The sequence below is a fragment of the Chrysochloris asiatica genome, unplaced genomic scaffold, assembly GCF_000296735.1.
Source record: "Chrysochloris asiatica unplaced genomic scaffold, ChrAsi1.0 scaffold00074, whole genome shotgun sequence".
In the NCBI taxonomy this organism is placed as follows: domain Eukaryota; kingdom Metazoa; phylum Chordata; class Mammalia; order Afrosoricida; family Chrysochloridae; genus Chrysochloris; species Chrysochloris asiatica.
In genome coordinates, this window is record NW_006408592.1 from 3,731,554 (window position 1) to 3,750,076 (window position 18,523).

Consider the following 18,523-nt stretch of genomic DNA (forward strand, 5'->3'; position numbering starts at 1 on the left):
ATATATATATGTGTGTGTGTGTATATATATATATAGAGAGAGAGAGAGAGAAGAGAGAGACCCTAAAGTTACATGTGTTTATATCATTGCTTTTGTCTCTGAATCACATAACATGTTATACTGTCATTTAATGGTCATATGAGGGGACTTCAAAAAGTTCATGGAAAATTCCATTTTCTTTTCATTCCATTTTCCACAAACTTTTTGAAGCCCTCTTTTATTTAAGCATACAACTTTCCTATCCGGAAAGAACATATTAGTTTTTTAAGGAAATAAATATTTGTCCCTTTCTACCCTTGCCCAGCAGCCTTAGAATCAGGGAGAAGATCAGAGAATGTCAATAGTATGGTTCGTTTCCGCTTATTCTTCATGAGTTAGTTATGCTGTTCCCAGCACCATTCTCCCTCTCTGCTCCTGTGCAGTCAGGGCTTATTTATATTATATTGAGCTGTAATGTCACTGGCTTTAAATACCATGAAATGTTAGAGCCTGTGATTTAAATCTTGAACCACTAGCTATTAGTATGTGAATACTAAAGATTCAATAAATGTTTGTTAAATGAATGAATGGTATATGTTTAATTCTCTGTTGAAACCTTTATATTTAATTATTTAAGCAATTGAGATCTAGTGTTAATTCCAAAGAGAAGTCAGTTGATAAATAGTTGGTGAAGGAATGAATGGATAAATGAATGACTATAAACATACTTCCAGTACAGCAGTGTTTAGAAGTACTTATGTATTTGAGTTATGGTGTTGGAGGAGAATATTGAAAGTACCATGGACTTCCAGAAGAACAAACAAATCTGTGTTGGAGGAAGTACAGCCAGAATGCTGCTTAGAAGCCAGGATGGCCAGACTTTGTCTGTCATACTTGGGACATATTATCAGAAGGGACCAGTCCGTGGAGAACAACATCATGCTTGATAAAGGGGAGGGTCAGCGAAAAAGAGGAAGACCCACCCCCTTAATGAGATGGATTGGTACAGTTACAACAGCAAGGGGCCTAAAGATTGTGAGGTTGGCACAGGACTGGACAGTGTTTCTGTCTATTGTGTATAGTGTTGCAATGAGTCTGAACCAACTTGACAGCACCTAACAAAAACAACAACAATCTTAAAGCTATAATTTTGAACAGTTAGAATGGACTTGTTTGGCTTTTATTGTTTATAAACTGGTAACAACTTTCAGCTCTCTGATAGCCTCAAATCCCAAAACTGTCTAGTATGTTTAAGAGCTGACTTACTTGCATTTTACGAGACATGGTCTGGCTCCAGTGCTACCATAGGATCCAGGCAACCATGGTGCTTTGGTTCTGACTTTGCTGTAGACATTCAGACAGGAAAGTTCCAGGGAGAGAAGATCACAACTGCTTGAAAATTCCCTTAAGTGTGACAGGCTTCTCAACACTATCATCTTTTCCATCCTAATTAAACTAGAATTACCAATTCTCATGTAAATCCTTTCTAATGAAGTCGAGTTAAAGGTAGTTTGTTTTCCAATTGTTAGCTGATCTATTCCAAATGCTTTCCTCCTTTTAAGAAAATTGTTCTGACCAACTAGGCAGAACTGCTGAAGACTGTTGCTAAGAGCAACCAGCTAAGAGATTCTTAAATTAACTAACAAGCCACCTCAAATCCTTTCTAGAAATGAGCATGTGCACATGGGTACATGCTTATGTGCCTGCTTAAATAACAGATGCATATATAAATATAAGTTAATAAATCAGTCATTGCCCAGAGTCAGGGTAAGCAATGCACCTATCTAGAGGAACCAACCAATCAATAAGTGAAAAATGAGAGGACTTTGTGACAGAAAGAATATTAATTAATTAATTAATTATGAAGAACTCTGTGGAATAGTGGTCATTCAAGTATCAACATGCTTCATATTTTAAACTCATGGTACTGGTATGGATTTTGGAATATGTACTACAGGAGAACAAGGGCTCTCTCTTACTTATGCCTCACTCTGCGTAGTACCCAGTGACATGCCTGGCACATAAGCCATTTGCCATGGGATTGATCCTGACTCGTATTGACCAACGTGATTTGGAGTAAAACTGTCTTCCAGAGGATTTAAATGGTTGGTATTTTGAAAATAGATCAGCAGGCCTTTCTTGTGAGGAACCTCTGGTTGGCATGGAACCACCAACCTTTAGATTAGCAGGCGTGGTAAGCCATTGCACCACCCAGAGGCTTTAGCTGGCACACATTGTTGTTGTGTGCTGTCTAGTTAATTCAGATGCATAGCTACTCTTCATGACCCAGTAGAATTGCCTCATAAGGTTGTAATAGTTAAGTGGAGCAGATCCCCGGGACTTTTCTCCTGTGGCGCCAAACTGCCAACCTTTCTTTAGTAGCTTAACCATTGCATTATCAGGGCCTCTTACCTGGCACAAACCCACTGCCATTGAGTTGATTCTGACTTATACTTATTCTGTATAGGGTTTCCAAGGCTGTAAATATTTACTGAAGAAGAAAGCCTCAGCTTTCTCCTGCAGTGATATTGGTGGGTTTGAACCGCTCACTTTGTGGTTAGCAATCCAATGATTTTTCTGTGGCAGCACCAATTTTCCTCATGTACATGTTGCTAAGTGCCATTGACTCAGTTACGACTCATAGTGAACATGTGTAGGGTTTCTGAAGAGACACTGGTGAGTTCGAACTGCTAACCCTCAGGCTCAAACAGACCATGCTCCAATATTTAATCCCATGATCAATAGTGGTTGTTGTTGTTGTTAAGTGCCATTGAGTTCAACTCATAGCAACCCTTTATAGGGTTTCTGAGGAGCAGCTGGTGAGTTTGAACCACTGACCTTACAGTTCAAACTGACCTTGCAGTCCAATACTCTATCCTGGACTCCTGCAGTGCCACACCAGGACTCCTCATTAGTGGTTGTTGTAATTGTTGTTAAGTGTTGTTCCATTGGTTCTGACTCATAGCAACCCTGTGTAGGGTTTCTGAGGAGTGGCTGGTGAGCTTGAACCGCAGGCCTTGTGGTTCAAACCAAAATTGCAATTGAGCACATTAACCCTCAGTGCCATTGCCTGAAATTCCTGAAGATTAGCCTTCAGTTGCACAATTGAGATAATTCCATTGGCTTATTTGAAAAGGCATTTTAAGAATTAAATAAGATTCTAAATTAATTGTAAAAGCAGTTAGTATGGCATATGCTAGGACCTGTTGGCTGCTATTTTGACTGTTGGATTCTTGGTGTGTCACTGCAGGATCAGTACAGAACTGCAACCACAAGGTCAGCAGTGCAAACCCACCAACTGCTCCTCGGAAACCCCCATATAGGGTGGCTATGAATTAGAACTCATTCGACGGTACTGAAAACAATTATTACTGTTATAAAAGCAGATAGAAAACAACATGGTAATGTGGTATGCTGTGGAATATTTTCTGAGTAGGTAGATAGATATAAACTTTACTTGACAGAAAATATGTACTGTTATTTCTTTAAAACTCTTTTTTTAAACTTGTTTAAGTGTTGATCAGTCAGTTCCAATGCCGGTTTCCAAAGCTTCAAATCTTTACCAGAGCAGAAAGCGTCATCTTTCTTCTGAAGAGTGCCTGGTGGGCTGGAACTGCTGAACTTGTGGTTTGTAGTCCAGGAGCTCTGGTAGCGTAGTGGTTACAAATTGGGCTGCGAACCTCATGGTCAGCAGTTCGAAACTACCAGCTGTTCTGCGGGAGAAAGATGAGACTTTCTGCTCCCGTAAAGATTTACAGCCTCGGAAACCCTGTCCAGGGTCGCTATGAGTCGGAACCGACTCCACGGCACACACCAACAACAACAACAACATCTATCATATGGAGCCTCTGTGCTCCCATTTTTAAAATTTGGTGGTGGTGGTGGTGGTTGTGTGCCATGGAGTCAGTTATGGCTCATAATGATCCAGGATAGGGTTTCTGAGGCTGTAAATCTTTATGGTAGCAGAAAGCCTCATCTTTCTTCCAAGGTAGATTTGAACTACTGACCTTGTAGTGTCAGCCAATGCATAACTTATACAACAAGGGCTTCTTAAAAGGGAGTGAAAAATTATTCAGGAGCTCTTAGTTACTTCTTTAGCCTGAAAGCTACTTTCTTTTTCTTGTTTAATAATGTAGCTGAGAAAATCTTTGAAGTTGAAGAGGGCCAGGTTAATTTGCTTATGTTAATTAGCATCAAATCTGTATGCCTAAACCATTTTTATCATCCAACCTCAGTACTTGAGAATCAAGTCTACACTGTATGTTAATGTTTTGAAAAAAGTGTGATTAAAGGAGGGGCATTTTGTACAATGGAGCTTTCCTTGTCTGTCATTGAGGGGGATCCATTTTCACAGAGAATTGTCTGACCCTTGCAAATAACAATGGCAAACATTTGCTTCCTCCATTTTCTGAACCAAGTGGTTCAACATTCACAACTTGTCTGCTTTGAAATCACACTCTAATTCTTGCAACTTTGTTCAGATCTGATCAAAAAGACAAAAAGGTCAAACAATTTAAAACAAATCAGGGTTTCAGGATTTACTTCTGAGAAATCGAGTAAACTCTACTGCTGTGCATACAATTGAAACACACTCATGTGAACTCTGGAACACTACAGTCTTTCTTAGAATGATGGCATATTCCTTTTTAAAAAGAAAGATGATTCCATTCAAACAGTAATACCTCATTCATCTGGCATAATAAGGAAATTGTAGGTTCTACTTATGCAAATTTTTCTCAAATAAAAAAGTCCCTAAGTGTATAAAACATTTTTTTTAATTGTTAAGCATTTTTGGTGAAACTCTTTTGAAGCATCATAGAAATGTCTCTGAGAACCCAATGAAAGCTCGCGGGGGAAAAAAAAGCTCTATCACATTAGTCCACCCACCACTGCCATTGAGTGGATTCCTGCTTGTAACAACCCTATGTAGCGAATTCATTTCTGATTTAACAACTATGTATTATTCCACATGGAGTTAGTGTGGCTCCCCATGGACACCCCATGTTACTGCTGGTAGTTATGTGCTGCAGAGTAGGGTCCAACTCCTAACAAGCCGGTATAGGGTTTCCAAGGCTGTAAATAGTTACGGGAGCAGAAAGCTTCCTCTTTCTCCCCCAAAAGGTTAATATAAACCTGATTTAAATGGGAAATCATGGGCGGCTTTTCTGAGGAAGTAATATTTAAGGTAGATGAACAGGAGTTAGAAAAATCAAGAAAAATATCTCGTGGTGGTAGGGTAAAAAGGCACTGTGAGACTGAAAAAAAAAAAAAAAAAGAAATGTTTGAGAGGATTGTAAAAACTTAGTGACTGATTAATGGGGAAGGGGATAAAAGCAAAGGAAGAGCTGAAAGGTATTTAAAAGTCTGAAGCCTGGAGATCAGGGAGAAATTAGGAGTGGGAGATGAAAAATTGGGCTTTGTTTGCATTTGCACATTAATTTTGAGGTGACATGGAACATCCACCTTGTTAGTGGACACTAGACAGTTCTAAAGAAGCACTGAGATTTCAAACTGAAACTTAAGCTGCATTTACAGAATTGGAACACGTAACAACAGGGTTAATATTGTGAGAACAGGGAACATACAGAGAGAACCATAAGAAAAAGCCAAATCCGTTGCCACTGAGTCTATTCTGACTCATAGGAACCCTATAGGATAGAGTAGAACTACCCCATTAGGTTTCCAAGGCTATAATCTTTCTGGAAGGAGGCGTGCTGATACAGTGGTAAAGCTAACTGAAAGACTAGTAGTTTGAACCCACTATCTGTTTCACCTGAGAAAGATGTGGCACTCTATGATATGTTGTTATTGTTAAGTGCTGTCGGGTTGGTTCCAACTCATAGTAACCCTGTATAGCGTTTCCAAGGAGCAGCTGGTGGGTTTGAACTGCCGATCTTGTGGTTTACATTGACCTGCAGTTCGGTGCTTATCCTACAACATCAGGACTCCTCCATAGTGATGTACTACTGATCTATTCTGTCCAGTAGGAATGCTATGAGTCAGAATGGCAATGGGTTTGGTATGGTTTGGTTATTCATTATGGAAGCAGGCTGCCACATCTTTCTCCTTTAGAGAGACTGGTGGGTTTAAACTGTTGACCTTATGATTAGCAGCTGAGAGCTTAACACAGCGACTCCAAGAACATTGGACCAGATCATTGAACATCCCTGTGATAAGAAGTGGGAGATTACAAGGATTTAGCCAAGAAGATTGAAAAATGTAGTACAACAGCAGTGAAGAAAGGAGAGATACACCAGAATAGGGAACTGACTTTACTGGTGATTCATTCATTCATTTATTCATTCAACAAATAGATATTGGATGTTATGTGTTAAGCACTCCCTAAGCATTTGGAACATAAAAAATAAATAAAGCAGGCATAAAGCCCAACAAAGGAGAATAAGTATTGAGGAGGGAAAAATGGGATTTGGTAATTCTGATATAGACAAGAGGTTGAAAGCTAAATTATTGGTTGTTGAGGGAAGAGAGTGTAAGAAAAGAATAGAAGATACAGCTGTGAATTCTTTGAGAAGATATTCAGAGAAAGAAGGGAGAGAAATAAGTTGTGATTTGGATGGATCAGTAAGGTAAAGTGAAGGTTTAATTCTGGTGTCTAGAATTACAGAAAGAGGAGAAAATGAAGATACTGGAAATAGGATCTAAGGGGAAATGCCAAATGTTAGGAATTGAAAGATTTAGATTCTAGAATACACTTTGCTGTGATTACATTGCTTCCATTTGGGAGGTTTCAGTTTGCTTATCCACAAACATTTTGAAATTTCTAAAAAGCCTTAAACATTTCTAGTTTTAGCATTCTGAAAGTCCAAGAGATCCAAGTCTTAGAGAAAGGTGATCAGGGATGAGAATGAGGCCGTAGGATCTATCATGAATTAAATAGCTATTTAAAGTGAGTGCTGCACTAGACATATTTTTCTTCCTAATAGTTCCTGAATATAGAGTTCAGAATTCTTATATTAAAGAATAGAAACCTGAGATTATAGAGATTAAATGATTTAACTAAAGCCACCAGCTAAATGAGCTCTGATAGCGTTGTGGTTACGAATCGGCCTGTGAACCGGAAGGTTAGCAGTTCGAAACCACTAGCTTTTCCGCGGGAGGAATGATGAGGCTTCCTGCTCCCGTAAAGATTTACAGCCTCGGAAACCCTGTACAAGGCCGCTATGAGTCGGAACCCACTCCACGGCACGTAACAATAACAACCAGCTAAAAGGTGGAAGAGCTGAACTTCCAAATCAGTCAGAGATGAAAATGAGAGAAGATAGTCTTCTGTTCTACTGAAACTCTGCAGCTTTAAGAAAACAGAAAAGGATGTTAGGAGTAAGCGATGGAGTTTGGAAACAGGGATCTGTGAAAAGCAGAAAGGTCTAGATCAATCATGATTAGGAGTGGATCAAAAAAATAAAAAATAAGTAAAAATAAGACGGCCCTAATGAAGTGACTTTTCCTAGGTCTTTTGTATTTATCCAGCTCTCTGACTGGTCTCATCTCCAGCATTCTGTTCAATAGCTTGCAATCGGGACTGAAGGAGCAGGAACTGGAGACAGTCCAGAATCCAGGATTGGCACATATGTCTGGGCGGAAGTTAAAGTGGGAGACCAGGGAGTGATGACAAGACGTGCTACTGTGGAAGGCAAGGAGTCAGGGTAGCTGGAAGCTGGCTGATTACATGGCTGCCCCTGTTTTTCTCTGCTCAAGCTATTTAATGTGATTCTGTAAGAATTCAAACTACAAAATGAGGGAGGAGGACTTTGAAATAAAGCTAAGGTTTGAATTCAGATACCACCCCTACCCTACTCACTGAGGGCTCTTGAACAAGTCATTAACCTGTCTTTGTCCTCTGCCATGTGGGGCGATTTATGCCAACCTTGCAGGTTACTGCAAATATTCTCTAAGATAAAGAATATGGTTGTTGTTATGTGCCGTGGAGTCGGTTCCGACTCATAGCAACCCTGTATAGGGTTTCCGAGGCTGTAAATATTTACAGGAGTAGAAAGCCTCATCTTTCTCCCGTGGAACAGCTAGTTGGTGGTTTCGAACTGCTGACTGTGAGGTTAGCAACCCAACTCATAACCACAAGGCTACCAGAGCTCCTTTGAATATGGTATGGCTTATAAATAATAATAATATCATGCCTATGTTGTAAACGTTTTGCTTGAGTGAGAGCTGATGTTTTAGAAAACTTTATTCTCCTGTTATCTCAGTTAGCATATACTTGATCCGTTTTCTTCACATAATAACAGTATTTTCTCACCTCATAGTTTTATAAAAAGAACTCTCAAAATGTCTCAGTACAAATAGATTTTTATGTAATACTCATGGTAATGATAGTAGAAATTTTTTTCCACTTAGCATTAATTTATGCAGTCTGACACTGATTTCACTGGATACTCGTATTTGATTTTAGTGCACTTCAAATTATATTTAGTAATATTTTCTTCTGAAGAGTGAATTATTTCATACTATCCAGTATTGCCACATGATAATGATACTATTTATTGCAAAATGAAGTATTTAATAAATATTGTAAGGTTTCACCAACTTCAAATTCCTCCTGATATGTTAAGAGGTAATTCTGTTTAAAAAACAAAATTAAAAAAAAAAAAAAGCCCAGACTTATTGGTCAGAAACAGAGTGGAGGAACTTGATACTGTGGCCCTTGACCACCCTTCAGTTCTGGAATAGAACTTGCCCTTGTGACCCAATTTTCAATCAGGCATTAGATGGGTATGCAGAGGGAACAACCACACTAAGAAGGTCTGTTGACCATGGAATGGTCAAGCCTTCAAAATCAAAAGGGCATCATTTACCTAAGTACAGAGTTGAGAACAGATGAGAAGGTGAGTGACCTGGAAGTAGGAACCATAGGGAGGAAGCAGGATAACTGTTGTGGTATGGAGGGGATTGTAATCATTGAGATGAAACCAAGTGTAGGATTTGTTGAATGCAAAACTGATGATCTTGTCTGTAAACCATCACTCAATTCACACACAAAAAGTTAAATAAGTAAATGAAATTAAAAAGATGATTGGAAAAAAATAGTTTTGATTAATTACAAAAAAAGTAAAGGAAAAAACCCTAACATATATTTATATAATATATCTAGCATATCCAAGGAGTCCTGGGTGATGCAAATGGTTAAAATGCTCAGCTGCTAACTGAAAAGTTGCAAGTTTGAGTTTACACAGAGGCACCTCAATCTACTTGTGAGAAAAACCAATCACTGAAGCCCTATGGAGCCCAGTTCTACTCTAACACACACATGATTGTCGTGAATTGGAATCAACTCAAAGGAATTTCATTTTGGTACACATAAGAATCTTTCCAAAGTGTTTCATATAACTTATATATTTAATATTGTTGCGGTTAACTGCTATCAAGTTGGTTCTGCCTCATGGCGACCCTGCATAGGATTTCTGAGGCTTTAAAATTTCCCCATCTTTCTCCCCATCGTTCTCCCAAAAAGCGTCTGCTGGGCTCAAACCTCAGACCTCGTGATTCACAGTACAGTACTTATCATATAAAGTCACCGTGCTCCATATATATTAAACACTCTATATAAATATAGGAGTCCTGGTGTGGCACTGTAGGATAAGCACTGGATTGATAACCTTAAGGTTGACAGTTCAAACCCACCAGTCGGTCCTCAGGAACCCTATACAAGGTCTCCATAAGTCAGAACTGACTTGACGGCACTTAACAGCAATAATAACATATAAAAGCATATGTGGTAGGTATTAGCCTGTATTATAGATGAGAAAATAGGCTCATGTATGTAAATTTCCTCATATATTGTAGGAAGAGGTACAGCCAAATTTGGTCAGACCCATTTATGCACGTTCCCTAACATAGTCTATTTGCCACTATATCATGAATGAATGAGCATTGTCTTCTTGAGTCCTGGAAAACATTCTATATGAGCTCTTTTTCCAGTTGCTTCAAAATGAGAGGGAGTAAAAGGGAGGAGTCCTATAGAATTTTATCTCAGAAAGAAGGCAGTGAGTCAGAGCGTAGCCCACTAGGAAAAGGAGGGGGAGGAAGACAAGTCAGTAAATGGTAGCTGGGGGTGTGGAAGGGATACAAGGAGAAATATTTTGAGCACCTTTCCTATGCCAGACAAAAAGCTAGACACCAGAACTGTAGGTTCGACCAGAACAGGTGAGACCTCTTCAAGATATTTGCATTAAAAGAATCCCTCCAATTATTTTTATTTTGCTTGAATCAAGAAGTAGTCTAAGAATCTAGGAGTCCTGGTGTGGTGCTGTGGGTTAATGTGCTGGACTGCAAAGTCAGTTTGAACCACAAGTTTGGCAGTTTTAGCTCACCAGTCATTCCTCGGAAGCCCTATACAAGGTTGCTATGGGTCAGAATCGACTTGACTGCACTTAACAACAACAATAGAAATAGTCATAATCCAACCGCTTTTAAAAACTTGTGCTTACAGAAAACTCCCTTCTCTGCATAGCTCATTCGGTTGGTATACAGTTCTGATCATTAGAAAGAGTTTCCTTATATTAATAGTAATTGAACTATGAATGATTACATTTCCCCAATACATCAGGCATTTTGTTGGCATTGTTCTAATCCTTACCCTAGTCTCAAATTGTGGAAGTCTCCAGCTCATAGACATTTGGAGAAATTCAGTCATGTCCAAGCCGTAACAGCTAGTAAGACTCAACCCCAGGTTTCTTTGCTTCTTTTCCTTACCCCACATTGCCTTTCTGAACATCTTATCTGTTGGTATATTTTTCTAAGAAGAAATCTGGGATATAGAGGTGCAGTTGCAGTCTGAGGGACTTGGGAGTTCTGAGTGTTGTGCTGTGAGATCAGAAGGGAATGGAGATAGGGACTGGGGCATCGGGCATGATGCCGCAAGTGAACATAGCAGTAGCCCTAGGGTATGGAAGTTTATCCATAAGAAAATGCCGGGAAAATTGAAATGATAACGATAGCAATATAGCAAAAGTTGATGACTACCTCATTCTTTGCATATAAGGAGATAATGTTTTTGTTGTTTAATGTCTGAACAAGATAATGTTTTCAAAATTACCGATAGGAATTCAATGGTGACAAATCATAGCAGAAGTAAAAAAACAAAAAGAAAAACAAGCAGTATAGATGTTGATTTAAAATTTTAACTATGTTTTCATTTTTAAAGCACTTCAAGTTTTAAAGGTATTCTTGTCTATATAATTGCTGTTGTTATTACTTCATTGAGTCAGTTTTGACTCATAGCAGCCCTGTACTGGGTTTCCAAGGAGCCGGTGATGGGTTTGGATGACCTACCTTGTGGCTAGCAGTCCAGTGCTTATCTTACAGTACCACATCAGGACTCCAATTAGAAAGAAAACATTCTTTCAGATGCGTATCTTGGGATATATGTGGAACAAAAAATTCAATCTTTTGGAACTTTGGTTTCCTCATTTGTGGACTCAATTTAATATACTACTGTGTTTTGCTGCTGTAATAATTAAATAATCATACTTGAAAACATCTAGCACAATATTGGGTGCATCGTCTACATGTCAGAAACAGAATGTGTATCCATTTTGTATAATGAAAAAACAACTGTGAATTTTTAAATGAGGACGTGTTGTTCTGTGCTGTGTAGTTGATTATGACTCATAGAGACCCTGTATAGGGTTTCTGAGGAGTGGCTGATGGGTTTAAACCGCTGGCCTATCTGTTAGCAGTCCAGTATTTATCCTACAGCGCCACACCAGGACCCCCAAATTAGAACTGCTGTTGCTGCTGCTAGTCCCAGTCAAATCAGTTCTGACTCATAGCGACCCTGTATAGGCTTTCCAAAGAGCAGCTGGTGAGCTTGAACTGCTGACCTTGCAGTAACATGCAGCACCACACCAGGACTCCAAATTAGGACTTGTTGTTGTTGTTGTTATGTGCTGTGGAGTTGGTTCCAACCCATAGCGACCCTGTACAGGGTTTCCGAGGCTGTAAATCTTTACGGGAGCAGAAAGTCTCATCTTTCTCCCGTGGAAAAGCTGGTAGTTTCAAACTGTTGACCTTGTGATTCATAACCTCTACGCTACCAAAGCTCTAGATGATTATATTTTACTATTTGTTTCTTTGCCATATAATACCTTTGTGATATCTATTTAGTGAATGACAAGAAAAGATAAAGCACAATTGTATAGTTTCCATAAAGTAGATGGAAAAGGAATCCTCTTCCATACTTAGATCCATCCAAACTCGACTTCCATCAAATCGATTCCAATTTAGTGAGACCCTTTAAGATAGAGTGAAACTACTCCTTAAGACTGTAAATCTTTATGGGAGCAGACAGCCTCAACTTTCTCCTGCTGAGCAACTGGTGGGTTGAAATTTCAGTTAGCAGTCCCATGCTTAACTCACTACACAACCAAGACCCCTTCTGACATATATTTAGAATAATTTAAATTTCAACTGAAATATGTTCAGTGTTTTACTGATGCATGTTTCTTAGAAAATAAATGTTAAATTTAAATGTCTAAATTGAACTGAACACTTGAAGTTTAAAATTAGGTTTGTGGTAGAAATAAGCAGTACAAAAGTAATTGTGCTTTTCTAGCAAAGGACATCTTTACTAAACACGTTGCTTTTTATGATAGGAAGCAAGCATTCCTTGTGCTTCTGAACCATGCTAAGTCTATCTAGTTGTAATAAAATAGATAAATTCTCACTCTAAATTTTCAGGAAGATATTTTAAAAGGGAAAACTGAAAAGATCATACATTATTGAGTTAGAATGTTCAGTCTTCCTTAATCAAAATGTTCTCTAAGCTTTGATTTCTATATCCGTCAAACAGAGATGACAATAATATCCAGATTATGAAACTATTATAATTATTAAATGAGATGACATGTGGAAATCATCTGGCATTTTGCATGGCTCAACATGTAAGTATTACAGGTATATTGTATTTCAAAAACTACCTAATTATACGGAAAAGGCTATACAAAGACAAATTCAAAGAAAATTTGTTATCAAAAAGCAGATGATCATTGCCTATTTGGGAAGTCTGCATAATTGTAGTTGAATTTGATTAAAATCCAGATCACCGGATTATATTGTTTTATATTCCAAATGTGCCTGTATACTTAGGAAAAGATTAGGATTCCAATTAGGCTAGCAGTGAACCAGCTTATTCCATAAAATGTTGGCTTGTCATGTTGAATTTTTTTGAGATTTTACTGCCTCGGGGAATGTAGTTGTGGTCATACAATCACAGCAAACTGTGCAATGTTCATTCCAGCAATGGTCCCTCAAGGTTTTTGAAACAAAACTTTAATAACTGATTAGGTTTCCTATATCTTTCCTGCTGTTCCTATGATATTTTTGTTTGTTCTGTAAACATTGGCAGGGGAAAAGATAATGATTCGAAGCTTTCCAGTTGCCCAAGCTAAAATGTAGGCAGCTATTTTCAACTCTTCTGTTTCTCTTACTCAAGTGCCCACATAGCTACCGACTTCTGCAATTCAACCTCCTAAACATTTTAAAATTCTTCTCCCCATTTTTTGTCTTGATGAAAAACCCAGTTTAGGGCCTCACCTTCTCTTAGCTGAATGGCATTTATTATGTTTTTGATAATATTTTGCCTCAAATCTTACCTGAGGTAACCTGTCTTTCATGAGGTGACTACGATAAAGTTCCTAAATCAGAAATCTGGTCATATTGCTTTGCTGATAAACAGCTTCCATATTTCATTTAGGGAAAAAAAAAAATCCAAAATCCTAAATAGTGGAACTCAAGGCCTTCATAGTCTGGCGCCTGCCTTTCTAGTTACAAAAGCAGAGACTCTAAAGTCAATAGACCAGGACATGAATAGCAGTTCTGCCACATATTTAGACAATTAATTTCTCTCTCAAAGACACAGTTTCTTTATACAAGTAAAATTGGGGTTACAACAGTATCTGTTGTTGTTAGTGCATGTTGAATTGAATCCAACTCATGATGACTGCATGTGTGCAGAGCAAAACTACTCCATAGGGTTTTCAACATTGTGACCTTTTAGAAGTAGATTGCTAAGCCTATCTTTCAAGGCACCTCTGGATGGCTTCAAACCACCAATGTTTCAGCTAGTAGATGGTGCTTAATTATTGGCACTACTCAGGGACTCCTATGTTAGAAACTGTTAAATATCTTGAGGATTAGATGTGATAATATTTTTTTAAATTTATTTATTACTGTGACACATGGTAAAGGAGTTCTGGTAGCTCTATAGGAGAAGCACTGTACTACTGACCACAAGGTTGGCAGTTCAAACTCACCAGCTCCTGAAAGGGAGAAAGATGAGGCCTTCTGCTTTTGTTAAGATTTATTACCTTGGAAACCCTGAGAGGGTTGCTATGAGTCAGAATTGACATGAGGAAAATGGGTTTTGCGTGGGTGACACATGTCAAATGGTGTGGCACTGTAGGATCAGCACTGGACTGAGAACCACAAGGTCAGTAGTTCAACCCCACTGGTTGATCTATGGAAACCCTACACAGAGTTGCTATGAGTCAGTATTGACTCAACAGCACTTAGAAACAACAACAATATTATTTCTTACTTCTTCCCATACTACATACTATACATACAAAAACCTAAAACAAAAAAACCGATTGTCATTGAGTCAATTTCAATTTATAGTGTCGCTTTAAAACGGAGTAGAACTGTGCATTTAGGGTTTCTGAGACTGTAAGACCTTATCTATCGCCATTGGACCAGCTCGTAGGTTTAACTGCTGATTTTGTGGTTAGCAGTCCAATGCTTATCCTAGAGCACCAACATAGCTCCCTGTAAATACCAAAGTCCATTCTGTACATACCCAAATGCATTCTACTAACTCTATATCATTTCTGTTTCATAACTGTGTTCTCTGTTTCTTCTGCCTGGTCATTACCCCACACCTCTCCTTCAACCCCTTGATCTGCCTGGTATATCTGGTCACCTTTCAGGATTTAGCTCAAGGAGAATTTCCAATTGGAATACTCTCATAACTCCCCAATGACTGCTAGCAACTCCTCTCTCTCAATCTTTAGTAGATCAAGGTCAGGATAATGAATTCAAGAGTCTGACTGCCTAGATTCAAATTCTTTCTAGCTGGGTGGCCTTGGGCAAATTATTTGACTTCTCTAACCTCCAATTTTCTAATCTATTAATTTTTTAGAATAATATAAAATATGGAATCCTGGTTTGGTGATGGAGGATAAGCACTGGACTGCTCACTACAAGCTCAGCAGATTAAACCTATCAGCTGCTCTTTGGAAAACTCTACACAGGGTTGCTATGAGTCAGAACTGACTTGATGGCACTTAACAACAACAGTAACAATAGAAAATATCCAATGAGATGATGTGAAGATTAAATGAGATTACATATGCACTAAATAAAATTTAATTGCTAAAATCCCTGATTCTCTAGAAAATGATACTGAATAACAGTGCATGACCCAAAGTAAATGCACAAAATCCATTTGTCAGATTTATAAGAACAAGCAACAGAGAATACATTGTACAGATGCATTGACTTATTATATATATATGTTGTTGTTGTTAAGTGCCGTCGAGTCGGTTCCGACCCATAGCGACCCTGTACAGGGTTCCCAAGGGTATAAATCTTTACGGGAGTAGAAAGCCTCATCTTTCTCCCGCGGAGCGGCTGGTAGTTTCAAACCGCTGACCTTAAGGTTCGCAGCCCGATTCGTAACCACTACGCTACCAGAGCTCCTTATTTTATATATATATATATATATACTCGCTTATTTACAGTTTTACACCTATCAGGGATGCTGGTGTGATGCTGTAGGGTAAGCCCTGGATAGCTAATGGGAAGGTCAGTGGTTCAGACTCACAAGACTTCTCAAAAAATCTACAGAGTTGCTATGAGTGAGAACCAACTCTAAGGCACTTAATAACAACATACCTATCAGATCATGAATTCCTTCTAGACTTTCTCATCACTCATATTTGTTTTACTTCAAGGGCAACTAACAATATCTAGTTTGATGTTGGGTGGCAAAAGATCACTGATGCATGTTTGATGAAAGAATAAATGACTGTCTATTTCTCTCTGTAATGGTCTCACTTGGACACTGGTATGAGATTTTTTTTCAGCTGCATTTACAGAGCAGGCATCTTGGTATGTGGGGAAATATTCCATTTCAGTAAACAACATCTAATGGACTGTTGTTGTTGTTGTTGTTGTTGTTGTTGTTAAGTGCCGTCGAGTCGGTTCCGACCCATAGCCACCCTGTACAGGGTTTCCAAGGGTGTAAATCTTTACGGGACTACAATCCCCTTAATTAGAATATCTTCTCTGTTTCTGCACCTTCAGTATTGACCTATAATAATTCTGCACATGCCAGTTATTAAATGAATAATATGTACATTGTTCTCCCTTACTAAACTATGAGTAACTTACAAGGAGAGGGTTATTCATCCTGCTACATAGAATCACCCACATAATATATTAATTTTAAGTACTTTTGTTATATTATCTACAGAATTACAGATAAATTCTATAGAAAAAGTACTGTCCATTCCTTGCAAAGTCCTGGTATAGTGCTGTAGGATAAGCACTGAACTGCTAACAACAAGGACAGTGGTTCAAACCTACCAATGCTCATTGGAAACCCTATACAGGGTCTTGATGAGTCAGAACTGATTCTACAGCATTTAACAAGAACAACAAAAAATTCCATGCCAAGTGTTGAAATGTCACTCTGACAAAGCTATTCATTATAATTTTCTAAAAAACCAGATGTTTTATCAATTAAATTTTATTTAGTTATGATTTCAATTCTGTCTATAATTCTTTTAAAGTAAATGCTACATGTAGTTTGGGGGGTGCATGTTCCCAAAGCACAGCATTTACGACTATTATGATTCAGAGGAGCTTGCAACATTTTATTTGTGATCATATAAAGCACACTACCAGTTGCTGTTAAATTGATTTTGATTCATGGTGATCCTATGTGTGCCAGAGTAGAACTGTGCACCGTTGAGTTTTCATGACTGATTATTATGGAAGTAGATTACCAGGCATTTCTTCTGAGGTACTACTGAATGGACTCAAACTTCCAGTCTTTTGGTTCACAGCTGAGCATGTTAACCACGAGTATAACCCAGGGACACCCATAAACCAGACAGATTAGTGCAATATTGAACATAGTTGATTTGAATCTAAAAAGCTTCAGGTTCAAATCTCACCTATTCCAACTTTACAGCTGGCTAGAAATTGTGAAAAGAGCTCTGGAGTGTAGTGGGTATGAGTCGGGCTGATAAACTTAAGGTCAGCAGTTTGAAACTACCAGCTGTTCCACAGGAGAAAGATGAGGCATTCTGCTCCGGTAAAGATTTACCGCCTCAGAAAACCAATTCAGGGTCACTATGAGTTGGAACGGACTCCACAACATACCACCACAGGGTTGTGAAGTGTTCTCCAGTGAAGTGGTACTTAGAGGATAGTAGCAGTTCAGCAAAGCTGGTCATAGTGTGTTTAAACAAAGTCAGGGCACTTTTTACTAGAGCTTAATTATTTTATCCTATGAAGCCTTTTTCCATTTGTAAAAAAATTCATTTATATTCAATCTACTAGAAGGTACTCCAAATCCCAGGAAAAAGGAAGTGAATAATTCAACTATTTTCTGAATGTTGATAGTTGATAAATTACATGCAAGAAACTATTTGGAACATACAAAATGTTCTTGGAAATCATTCCTAACTTAACAATAGCTATATCCATCTGCTCTCTTGGGATGCCATTTGCATTATCCCCTCTCTGCATTAGCAAACCATATTTGGACTTAATTGATTTTGGATTAATATCTGATTTATTGTCTAAATGTGGAAACAGAAGAAGATCCAATAGAGACATCGAAATCAGGTGACTAGTCCATGGATATTCTCTTTTTCTTTTTTCCCTTTCATCCAATGGTTTTGGAAGAAAGATTTTTTTTAAATTTTGATCATGGTTTATTCTCTGATAATATAAAGTGGGTCATTAAGAAAGTTTATGGAATTCATGTCATGGACCTACACAGGGAAGAAATAAGGCTAATGTTGTTACTCTATTAATATGCCTTAATTGCTCAGTCACAAAAATATTAAAAATATCTGTTTTAGGATTTTATATGAATTCAGTGAGATTGTAAATGTTGAAATGTATAGGAGCTAGAGTATTTGAAAAAGATAGGAAGGAAAAATGGAGGGAGAAGAAAGGAAGGAAAGAAAGGAATCCTGACAGAATAGCTATGGCAGCTCTCCTTAGGAAAATTGGTCTCTGAGGGAGCTGTGGTCATAATGTGATATTAGGAGACAACACACTATAGAAGCACAACATTATATTATCAAGGCAAATGCTCATGTGGACACTTGAATGAATCTATTTTACTGTGTTAGGAATCTGAGATTAAATTTATAACTGCTATTAAAAGAAAACTATACTGTAGGTATGCAGTATCTCTGTTGTTGTTGTTGTTAAGTGCCACTGAGTTGGTTCTGACCCATAGCGATCCTGTACAGGGTTTCCGAGGCTGTAAATC